Source organism: Homarus americanus, unplaced genomic scaffold, assembly GCF_018991925.1.
Source record: "Homarus americanus isolate GMGI-L3 unplaced genomic scaffold, GMGI_Hamer_2.0 scaffold32, whole genome shotgun sequence".
Classification (NCBI taxonomy): domain Eukaryota; kingdom Metazoa; phylum Arthropoda; class Malacostraca; order Decapoda; family Nephropidae; genus Homarus; species Homarus americanus.
In genome coordinates, this window is record NW_024716716.1 from 184,030 (window position 1) to 194,098 (window position 10,069).

Here is a 10,069-nt window from a genome sequence, read left to right on the forward strand (position 1 = left end):
TCTGACGCTGTCAAGGGTGATGGGGGTGGAGGAGGAGAAGGGGGGAGGAGGGAGGTTAAGAGATGGAGGGGAAGTTTGGAAAGAGGAGAGTTGGGGTGATGGAGGAGAGGGGTTGGGAGTGTCGGAAGAGGAGGGAGGGGGTACGAGTAGGTAATTGACTGTGAATGGTGAGATGGGCCTTGTCCAACCTGACCCTCAAGTGTCAATAGGTCATTGTAATTGACCCTCAAGTTGTAGTGGGCTCTGTGATGTTAATGGGTTCAGTTGCTGAGGGTTAGGTTAGGTTAAATTAGGTAAGGCTCAGTGAAGTTCCTTTTATGTTGGGGTAGAGTTAGGTTAGGTTGGGTTGGGACAAGACGAGGTTAGGTTATGTTGAAACGGGGACCTATCAGACGAGCTACCATGGTGTAGTGAGGGAGGCGGCCCGGGACGTGGTGGGTGAGGTGTGTTGTGTGGTATTGTTGATAATAAAGGTTGTCCATCGTGTAACGAGGGTGGCCAGCCCAAGGGCCACCTAGGCGTGAATTTGTTTAAGGTGTAGAAGCTGTCGCCAACACAACAACCACACCCTGAGTAAACGAGCTGCATGACCCAGTGTCAAGGGATAGTCCGAGAAGACCGGACAACTCACCAACTGTACTGGCTAACCATTATCCGGAATAGGATCCGCAAATCGATTAAAATCCAGGTCCCCAATTACTGATGGGTAGACAGAGGCAAATGGCGTAAAGAAACTTTCCCTTAGTTTCACCCTGCCCGGGGATCGAACCCGGGCTCGCTTGCGAGGCGAGCATGTTGACCATTACACTCACTTAGCGGATGTTACCTGTGTGTGGCCCTGACGCTACTCTTCCATTACCACCTCCTCCTCCTCCCCCACCCCTGTCTCCTCCTCCTCGTCCATCGCCTCCATCTCTTCCTCATCATTCTGTTCATTCATGTTCTCTCCTCGCCTCACTTTCAGTTTTACCTCCTCTCTCACTGACGCGCATGGGTGACGAGGAGAGAGAGAGAGAGAGAGAGATGTCCTTCATTTATTCTTAGCTGTGACTGTGACACTGTACGCTGATTGATCGATGTTTCTCTCACTGGCGGAAAAATCTGCCACTAACTCACTCTCTCACTGGCTGTCTCTTTCTCTCACTGACGGCAAAAATCTGTCACAAACTCTCTCTCTCTCACTGACGGATAAAATCTGTCACAAACTCTCTCTCTCTCTCTCTCACTGACGGATAAAATCTCTCACGAACTTTATCTCTCACTGACGGAAAAAAAAATCTATCAGTGACTGACTGACTCACTCACTGACGGAGAAGAAAGAGTTGACGGCGGTGCACCATTATACACAGGAGTCTCGTACATATTACAGCGTCACAACAACAACAGGTAATATATGTTGTGTCTGAGAGCTGTTGTACACGTTTGTTGAGAGTGGTCAAATGCAACTGTGTGTGTGTGTGTGTGTGTGTGTGTGTGTGTGTGTGTGTGTGTGTGTGTGTGAATGTACTTTTTTCTACTTAGTTTTTTCGTCGTGTTTTTCTCTTGTCACAACTTCAACCATTTTTACACAATTTCCATTTTTTATTCACTATTTTAAGTCTTTCTTCGTAATTTCAAGTCTTTTTTCACAAGTCCATGTATATTTTTTTACTCATTTTTAAGACTTTCATAAATTATTTTTTTTCGCATTTAATTTTTATTTTTTACACAACTTTTTTTTTTATTCAATTTCAAGTCAAATATCTCTCCATGACTTGTTGTATAGTGTAGTATATATCTTAATGGTGCTTAATGGTGTTTATGTATCTTTATTGTTAGTTTTAAAGGCGTAAAATATATATAAAAGGTTTTGATGAAGTGTTGGTTACTGTAAGGTACTTGGAGATACCTACACCTGTAACTACCTGTACCTGTAACTCTACCTGGACATACACCTGTACCTGTAACTCTACCTGGACATACACCTGTACCTGTAACTCTACCTGGACATACACCTGTACCTGTAACTCTACCTGGACATACACCTGTACCTGTAACTCTACCTGGACATACACCGGTACCTGTAACTCTACCTGGACATACACCTGTACCTGTAACTCTACCTGGGCATACACCTGTACCTGTAACTACCTGGACATACCAGTACCTGTAACAGACATACACCTGTACCTGTAACTCTACCTGGACATACACCTGTACCTGTAACCTGGACGGACACTGTACCTGTGACACACTACCTGTAACTCTACCTGGACATACACCTGTACCTGTAACTACCTGGACATACACCTGTACCTGTAACTCTACCTGGACATACACCTGTACCTGTAACTACCTGGACATACACCGGTACCTGTAACTCAGACACACACCTGTACCTGTAACTCTACCTGGACATACTGTACCTGTAACTACCTGGACATACACCTGTACCTGTAACTACCTGGACATACACCTGTAACTCTACCTGGACATACACTACCTGCAACCTAACTCTACCTGGACATACACCGGTACCTGTAACTCTACCTGGACATACACCTGTACCTGGACTACCTACTACCTGGACATACACTGTACCTGTAACTACCTGGACATACACCAGTACCTGTAACTCTACCTGGACATACACCGTACCTGTAACTACCTGGGCATACACCTGTACCTGTAACTCTACCTGGACATACACCTGGTACCTGTACCTGGACCTACCTGGACATACACCTGTACCTGTAACTCTACCTGGACACACACCTGTACCTGTAACTCTACTGGACCCTACACCTGTACCTAACTCTACCTGGACATACACACACCTGTAATACCTGTACCTGTAACTCTACCTGGACATACACCTGTACCTGTAACTCTACCTGGACATACACAACACACCTGTAACTCTACCTGGACATACACAGTACCTGTAACTCTACCTGGACACACCGTACCTGTAACTACCTGGACATACACCTGTACCTGTAACTACATACACTGGACATACACCTGTACCTGTAACTCTACCTGGACATACACCTGTACCTGTAACTCTACCTGGACATACACCTGTACCTGTAACTCTACCTGGGCATACACCTGTACCTGTAACTCTACCTGGACATACACCTGTACCTGTAACTCTACCTGGACATACACCTGTACCTGTAACTCTACCTGGACATACACCTGTACCTGTAACTCTACCTGGACATACACCGTACCTGTAACTCTACCTGGACACACACCTCACCACCTCCCTGGCATACACCTGTACCTGTAACTACCCTGAATATACACCTGTCCTGCTCTACCTGGACATACACCTGTACCTGTAACTCTACCTGGACATACACCTGTACCTGTAACTCTACCTGGACATACACCTGTACCTGTAACTCTACCTGGACATACGAAACCAGGTGATTATGAGCTCTGTAAATAACTGTCAGGTACACCAAGCCTCCCTCCCTCCTCCAGACGCGTTGTTCCTTCACATCCTGGGAGAATATGAGGGTGGTGATGGAAGGAGGGGGGAGAGGGATGGGAGGGAAGGAAGGGGTTTGGAGTGGTGGGAGAGAATGACTAGGAGAGGTGGGAGGATATCCAGGTGAGCGTCCCTGCCTTTGTGTGAGGGGTGGCACAGCATCCCTCCCCACTCCACCCTCCCCCCACCCCCTCTCCACCCATCCCCTCCCAAACCTTTTTTATAGACAAAAGAGGGGTGAAAGAAAATTAGAGTGGGGAAGGAAGTTATAGTTCGGAAATTGAAGAAGTTTAGGAGGAGGTAAGAGAGGGCGGGTTGTCATGGGTTAGTTATTGTCTGTCGGTACAGGCACTAGACATCCTACACTATCCCATACATGGGTGTTTTATGGGCCTTATTTCATATTCCGCCGACCCTACTGGCGGATGCTGGTCTAGGGAGGTTGTCTATTGCCTGGCCGCATAGATCGGGGTGGTAATGGACCTTTTGAGATTTGGTAGCTTTTTGGGAACCATGTATGGTTGTTGTCGTTATCTGGTGGGAGTCTTTGAAGGAGTTCTCGCTCTGATTGTTCTATCATTTGCCAGATTCTGCTGGGATGTGCAGCTGCTGGTTGATGGTTTCATTCTCAGGTCTCTGTATCTCTTGGTTCTGGTGAAGGGGGATCTTTCTGTGACGAATCTTAGGGCTTCATTTTGGATCACCTGTAATTTTAATATTTGAGTGGTGCTCATAGTATGAAGAGGTACAGCTGGGTAAGTTAATATCGGTATGATAAATGATGTCCTCCTCTTCCCTCTGCGGATCTCCTGGGGATGCTGGAGGGGGGGAAGGGGGGTGTGTACTGGGGCGAGGGGTGTGTGACTGGGGGTGTGCTGGGGCGAGGTGTCTGGGGCGAGGTGTCTGGGGGGGTGGGGGGGGGGGGGTCTGGGGGAGGGTGTGGAGGGTCGAGGGGTGTCTGGGGCGAGGTGTGTGCTGGGGCGAGGTGTGTGCTGGGGCGAGGGTGTGTGCTGGGGCGGGGGTGTACTGGGGCGAGTGTGTGCTGGGGCGGGGGTGTGTGTACTGGGGCGGGGGTGTGTGCTGGGGCGGGGGTGTGTGCTGGGGCAGGGGTGTGTGACTGGGGCGGGGGTGTGTGGGGCGAGGGGTGTGTGCTGGGGCAGGGGTGTGTGCTGGGGCGAGGGGTGTGTGCTGGGGCAGGGGGTGTGCTGGGGCGGGGTGTGTGCTGGGGCGGGGGTGTGTGCTGGGAGGGTGTGTGCTGGGCGAGGGTGTGTACTGGGGCGAGGGTGTGTACTGGGGCGAGGTGTGTGTGCTGGGGCGAGGGGTGTGTCTGGGGCGAGGGTGTGTACTGGGGCGAGGGGTGTGTGCTGGGGCGAGGGTGTGTGCTGGGGCGAGGGGGTGTACTGGGGCGGGGGGTGCTGGGGCGAGGGTGTGTGCTGGGGCGAGGGGTGTGTGCTGGGGCGAGGGGTGTGTGCTGGGGCGGGGGTGTGTGCTGGGGCAGGGGTGTGTGCTGGGGCGAGGGGTGTGTACTGGGGCGAGGTGTGTGCTGGGGCGAGGGGGTGTGTACTGGGGCAGGTGTGTGTGCTGGGGCGAGGGTGTGTGCTGGGGCGAGGGTGTGTGCTGGGGCGAGGTGTGTACTGGGGGGGGTGTGTCTGGGCAGGGTGTGTGCTGGGGCGAGGGTGTGTGCTGGGGCAGGTGTGTGTGCTGGGGCAGGGGGTGTGTGCTGGGGCGAGGGTGTGTGCACTGGGGCGAGGGTGTGTGCTGGGGCGAGGGGTGTGTGCTGGGGCGAGGGGTGTGTGCTGGGGCGAGGTGTGTGCTGGGGCGAGGGTGTGTGCTGGGAGGTGTGTGCTGGGGCGAGGGGTGTGTGGGGCAGGGTGTGTGCTGGGGCGAGGGGTGTACTGGGGCAGGGGTGTGTGCTGGGGCAGGGGGTGTCTGGGGCGAGGTGTGTGCTGGGGCGAGGGGTGTGTGCTGGGGCGAGGGGTTGGGGGGGTGGGGGGTGGTGTGTCTGGGAGGGGGTGTTACTGGGACGGGGGTGTGTACTGAGAAGAGAGAAGGGTGTGTCACGTGGGGAGGAAGGAAGGAAGGAAGGGAAGGGGAGAGAGAGAGTATTGAAGGGTGGGAAACTTTACTGGATTATATGATATGGGGAGGGGTGTGGGTGCTGGAGTAGGTGGGGGTGTGGGAGGAGAGTTATTTTTAGCAGTGGGGGTGAGGCAGGAAGTGCTGGATGAGGGAGAGGGAGGGAGGGAGGGAGGCAGTGAGTTAGAGGGATGGAAGGGATTGGAGATAGGGGGAGGGTTATAGACAAGGTGGGAGAGAGAGAGAGAGGGAGGGAGAGTTGGGAGCAGGATGGATTAAAGTATTCCATTGCTGTATTAAGCCTTTGTTAGGAGGATATGGAAGAGGAGAGGGATGGGGAGGGAAGAGGAGGGAAGTTGGAAAGGGAGGGAGGAAGGGAAGGGAGGGAGGTTGGAAGGGAGAGGGAGGGAAAAGGGAAGGAAGGAGGTTGGAAGGGAGGAGGGAGGTTGGAAGGGAGGAGGAAAAGGAGAGGTTGGAAGGGAGGAAGGAAGGAAAGAGGTTGGAAGGGGAGGGAGGGAGAGGGAAGGGGAAGGGAGGGGAGGTTGGAAGGGAGAGAAAGAGGAGAGGTTGGAAGGGAGGGAGGGAGGGAGGGAAGGGAAGGGAGGTTGGAGGAGGGAGGTTGGAAGAGGGAGGGGAGGTTGGGAGGGGAGGAGGGAAAGGGAGAGGAGGGAAAGGGGAGGAAGGGAAAGAGGAAGGGAGGGAGGGAAGGGGAAAGGGAAAGGGAGGGAGGGGAAGGAGAGGAATTCAGTAGTAACTGTTATTGTTTTGTTTCGTGATTTTAAGTGTATGGAAAACCTATAGTATATGAGGGAGAGAAGAGGAGGAGGAGGAGGGAGGATAAAGAGAAGAAGGGAGGGAGGAGGAAAGAGAGGGAGGAGGAGGAAGAGAAGAGGGAGGAGGAGGAGGAGGAGGAGGAGGATAAAGAGAAGAAGAGGAGGAGGAGGAAAGAGAAGAGGAGGAGGAGGAGGAGAGAGAAGAAGAGGAGGTTAAAGAAGGAAAATAAAGGATAAATAACAATAATAATGTCAACAAAGATCTTAATGTAAGGTTTAAGTAGGTCATGGGGGGAGGGTCGTCTATACCATTGTAACCTAACCTAATTTGGGGACGATGTTACCTGAAGACTTTTTCCTTTATTTATTAATGGTAGTGTGTGTGTGTGTGTGTGTGTGTGTGTGTGTGTGTTTCACTACTATGTTAATTAAACTTATGACAAGACTCTCCCAAGGCTGACATCAGGATGAATTTTATGTCGCTAATAAATAAGGCTGAGTTTCCTCTGTATCAGCCATCACACGGCACTCTGGCTCTTGTTTACCTCCACCACAAGATCGGTTATTCCGAGGATGGAAGACTGAGACTCGAGGAGGACGTCAAGATGATCCTTAGGTCGCTGTAGTATAAAGAAGATTCCCTTGGCGTGATGGTTGATGCTATATAACGCCATTTGAGTCCATATTTACCCCTACCACAAGGTCTGTTATCCCATGGTGATAGATTCAGACTCCAGGGTGATCCGCACATGGCCCTTACGTCCCACCACCTTGAGGAGGAGTTTACTTTGCACTACGGTGATAAGACTTTATTCACTCCTCCCACAAGGTGTATTATCCCTGTGACGGGAGACTGCGCTATGAGTCACGTGAACTGCCTCTGTGTCACTGTACCACAAGGAACAGTGTTGTGTGAGGCGGTGGTTGACGCTCTCTGAAGTTCCGGGCACCAAGCTGAGATTTTATTTTAGCGGGGTGGTGGTGATGGTAGGGTGGTGGTGGTGATGGTAGTGGTGGTGATGGTAGGGGTGGTGGTGATGGTAGGGTGGTGGTGGAGGTGGGGTGGTGGTGATGGTAGGTGGTGTGATGTAGGGGGTGGTGGTGATGGTGAAAGGGTGGTGGTGATGGAGGGTGGGTGGTGATGGTAGGGGTGGTGGTGATGGAGGGTGGTGGTGATGGTAGGTGGTGGTGATGGTGAGGGGTGGTGGTGATGGTAGGGTGGTGGTGATGGTAGGGGTGGTGGTGATGGTAGGGTGGGTGGTGATGGTAGGGTGGTGGTGATGGTAGGTGGTGGTGAGGTAGGGTGGTGGTGATGGTAGAAAGGGGTGGTGGTGATGGTGAAAGGGTGGTGGTGATGGTAGGTGGTGAGTGGTGGTGGTAGGGTGGTGGGTGATGGTAGGTGGTGGTGATGGTAGGGTGGTGATAATGGTAGGTGGTGGTGATAGGTGGTGGTGATGGTAGGGTGGGTGGTGATGGTGAAAGGGTGGTGGTGTGGGGTGGTGGTAAGAGGTGGTGGTGATGGTAGGTGGTGGTGATGGTAAAGGGTGGTGGTGATGGTGAAAGGTGGTGGTGGTAGGATGGTGGTAGTGGTTGGATGGTGATGGTAGGATGGGTGGTGGTAGGATGGAGGTAGAATGATGATTGTGGTGGTCGTTCTTCACCACCACAGGTCGTTCAGCTCATATCACCTGACATGAATTTTTTTCTCGATTTGGTGGTAAGGATCTTGGTCGGGATTGGTTAGAGAGACAGACCAATCAGCGGGCGAGAAATTGGGTGGGTGGTTAAGGCGTGTTTTGGTTGATGATGGAGGCCCCCCACCCCCCACTCCCTCCTCCAACAGAGAGAGAGAGAGATATTTGGTGATATGACTTAAGTTGGTGAAGCAAGAAATGAGAGAGGAGAGGAGAGGAAGATATGGTGATGGAGGAGGTGAAGGAGGAAGAGGAGGGAGATGACGAAAGAGGGAGTTGGAGGAGAGTAAGGAGAGAGGTGCGTGGTGGTGGTTTAAAGTGTCACGTTACTACTTCCTACTCACCCGTGCCTCTACTACTGTTACCATCACTACTACCACCGTCACTGCCACCACCACTGTTACTACCACCATCATTACCACTACTACTGTTACCACCACCATCACTACTACCACCGTCACTGTTACCACCACTGTTACTACCAACATCATTACCACTACTACTGTTACCACCACCATCACTACTACCACCGTCACTGTTACCACCACTGTTACTACCACCATTACTCACTACTACTGTTACCACCACCATCACTGTTACCACCACCATCACTACTACCACCGTCACTGTTACCACCACTGTTACTACCACCATCATTACCACTACTACTGTTACCACCACCATCACTGTTTCCACCACCATTGCTGTTACCACCATCATCTTCACTGTTACCACCACCATCACTACCACTATTAACGCCCCTTTGATCGCTTTGCTTTGTTCAGTTTAATTAAGGTATCGCCAACTCGTACCTGGGATATACCTGGCGACCTCCCACCCCCCAGTTGTAATCAGTAGTAGTAGTTAGCGGTAGTACCAGTTAGTAGTAGTAGTAGTAGTTAGTGATAGTAGTTAGCAGTAGTTTATGGTTGATCAGATCTGTGTTGAAGAAACTCCTCTCCAGCTCTCATGAAAACCCTGACTGCTGCCTAGGATGAGTGAGTGAGTAAAGAAACAAGCAAGCGAGTAAGCGAGTGAGTGAGTGAGTGAAGAGGCTTAAAGTGGAGGTTGTGGGTGTGTATAGATAGGAATGGTTTAGGGGTGTGTTCAGATAAGGGGTGTAGGAGGGGGTGTCATTACTAGCAAGTCCGGCACTGGAAACTGTACGAAGAGTTATGTTGGGTGTAAGGAGGAAGTGTACCTGGGGTGTATGGGGTAGGGATAGGTGAAGCTGTGTAGGGAGGGAGGTGGTGTAGGGTAGGCAGAGGTAGATATGGTGAGTGTGGAGGCTAAGTGGATGCGTGTGTGGAGGTGTAGAGAGGACTGTGTGGCGCCTAGAGGTCGTCACTACTACCACCACCACCACCACCAGCAGCATCTCTGGCACCGGCAGTGTGTGGGAGGCATCAAGACGTCTGGGTGCCTGGTGGAGGTGAGGCGCCGGGCTGGTGACGGCGGTGTGTCACTACCCGGGGACACGAGGCCGCCTCTACCTGCCTCCTGGACACTGCTGTTCACCCTCCCCACTGATTGAATTGAATTGAAACAGTTTATTTAGCCAGAAAAACACAGATACAGAGTGGATAATGTTCTCTACTGATCATGTTCTCTACTGATCATGTCCTCCGCTGATCATGACCTCCACTGATCATGACCTCCACTGATCATGACCTCCACTGATCATATCCTCCACTGATCATGACCTCCAATGATCATGTCCTCCACTGATCATATCCTCCGCTGATCATGACCTCCGCTGATCATGACCTCCACCTGATCATGACCTCCACTGATCATGACCTCACTGATCATGACCTCCTGATTATGTCCTCCACTGATCATGACCTCCGCAGTCATGACCTCCACTGAAGTCTTGACCTCCGCAGTCATGTCCTCACTTTGATCCATGACCTCCACTGATCCATGACCTCCACTGATCATAGCCTCCACTGATCATGTCCTCACTGATCATGTCCTCCGCTGATCGCAGCCTCCACACAATCCTGTCCTCCACCTGATCATATCCTCCTGCAATCATGTCCTCC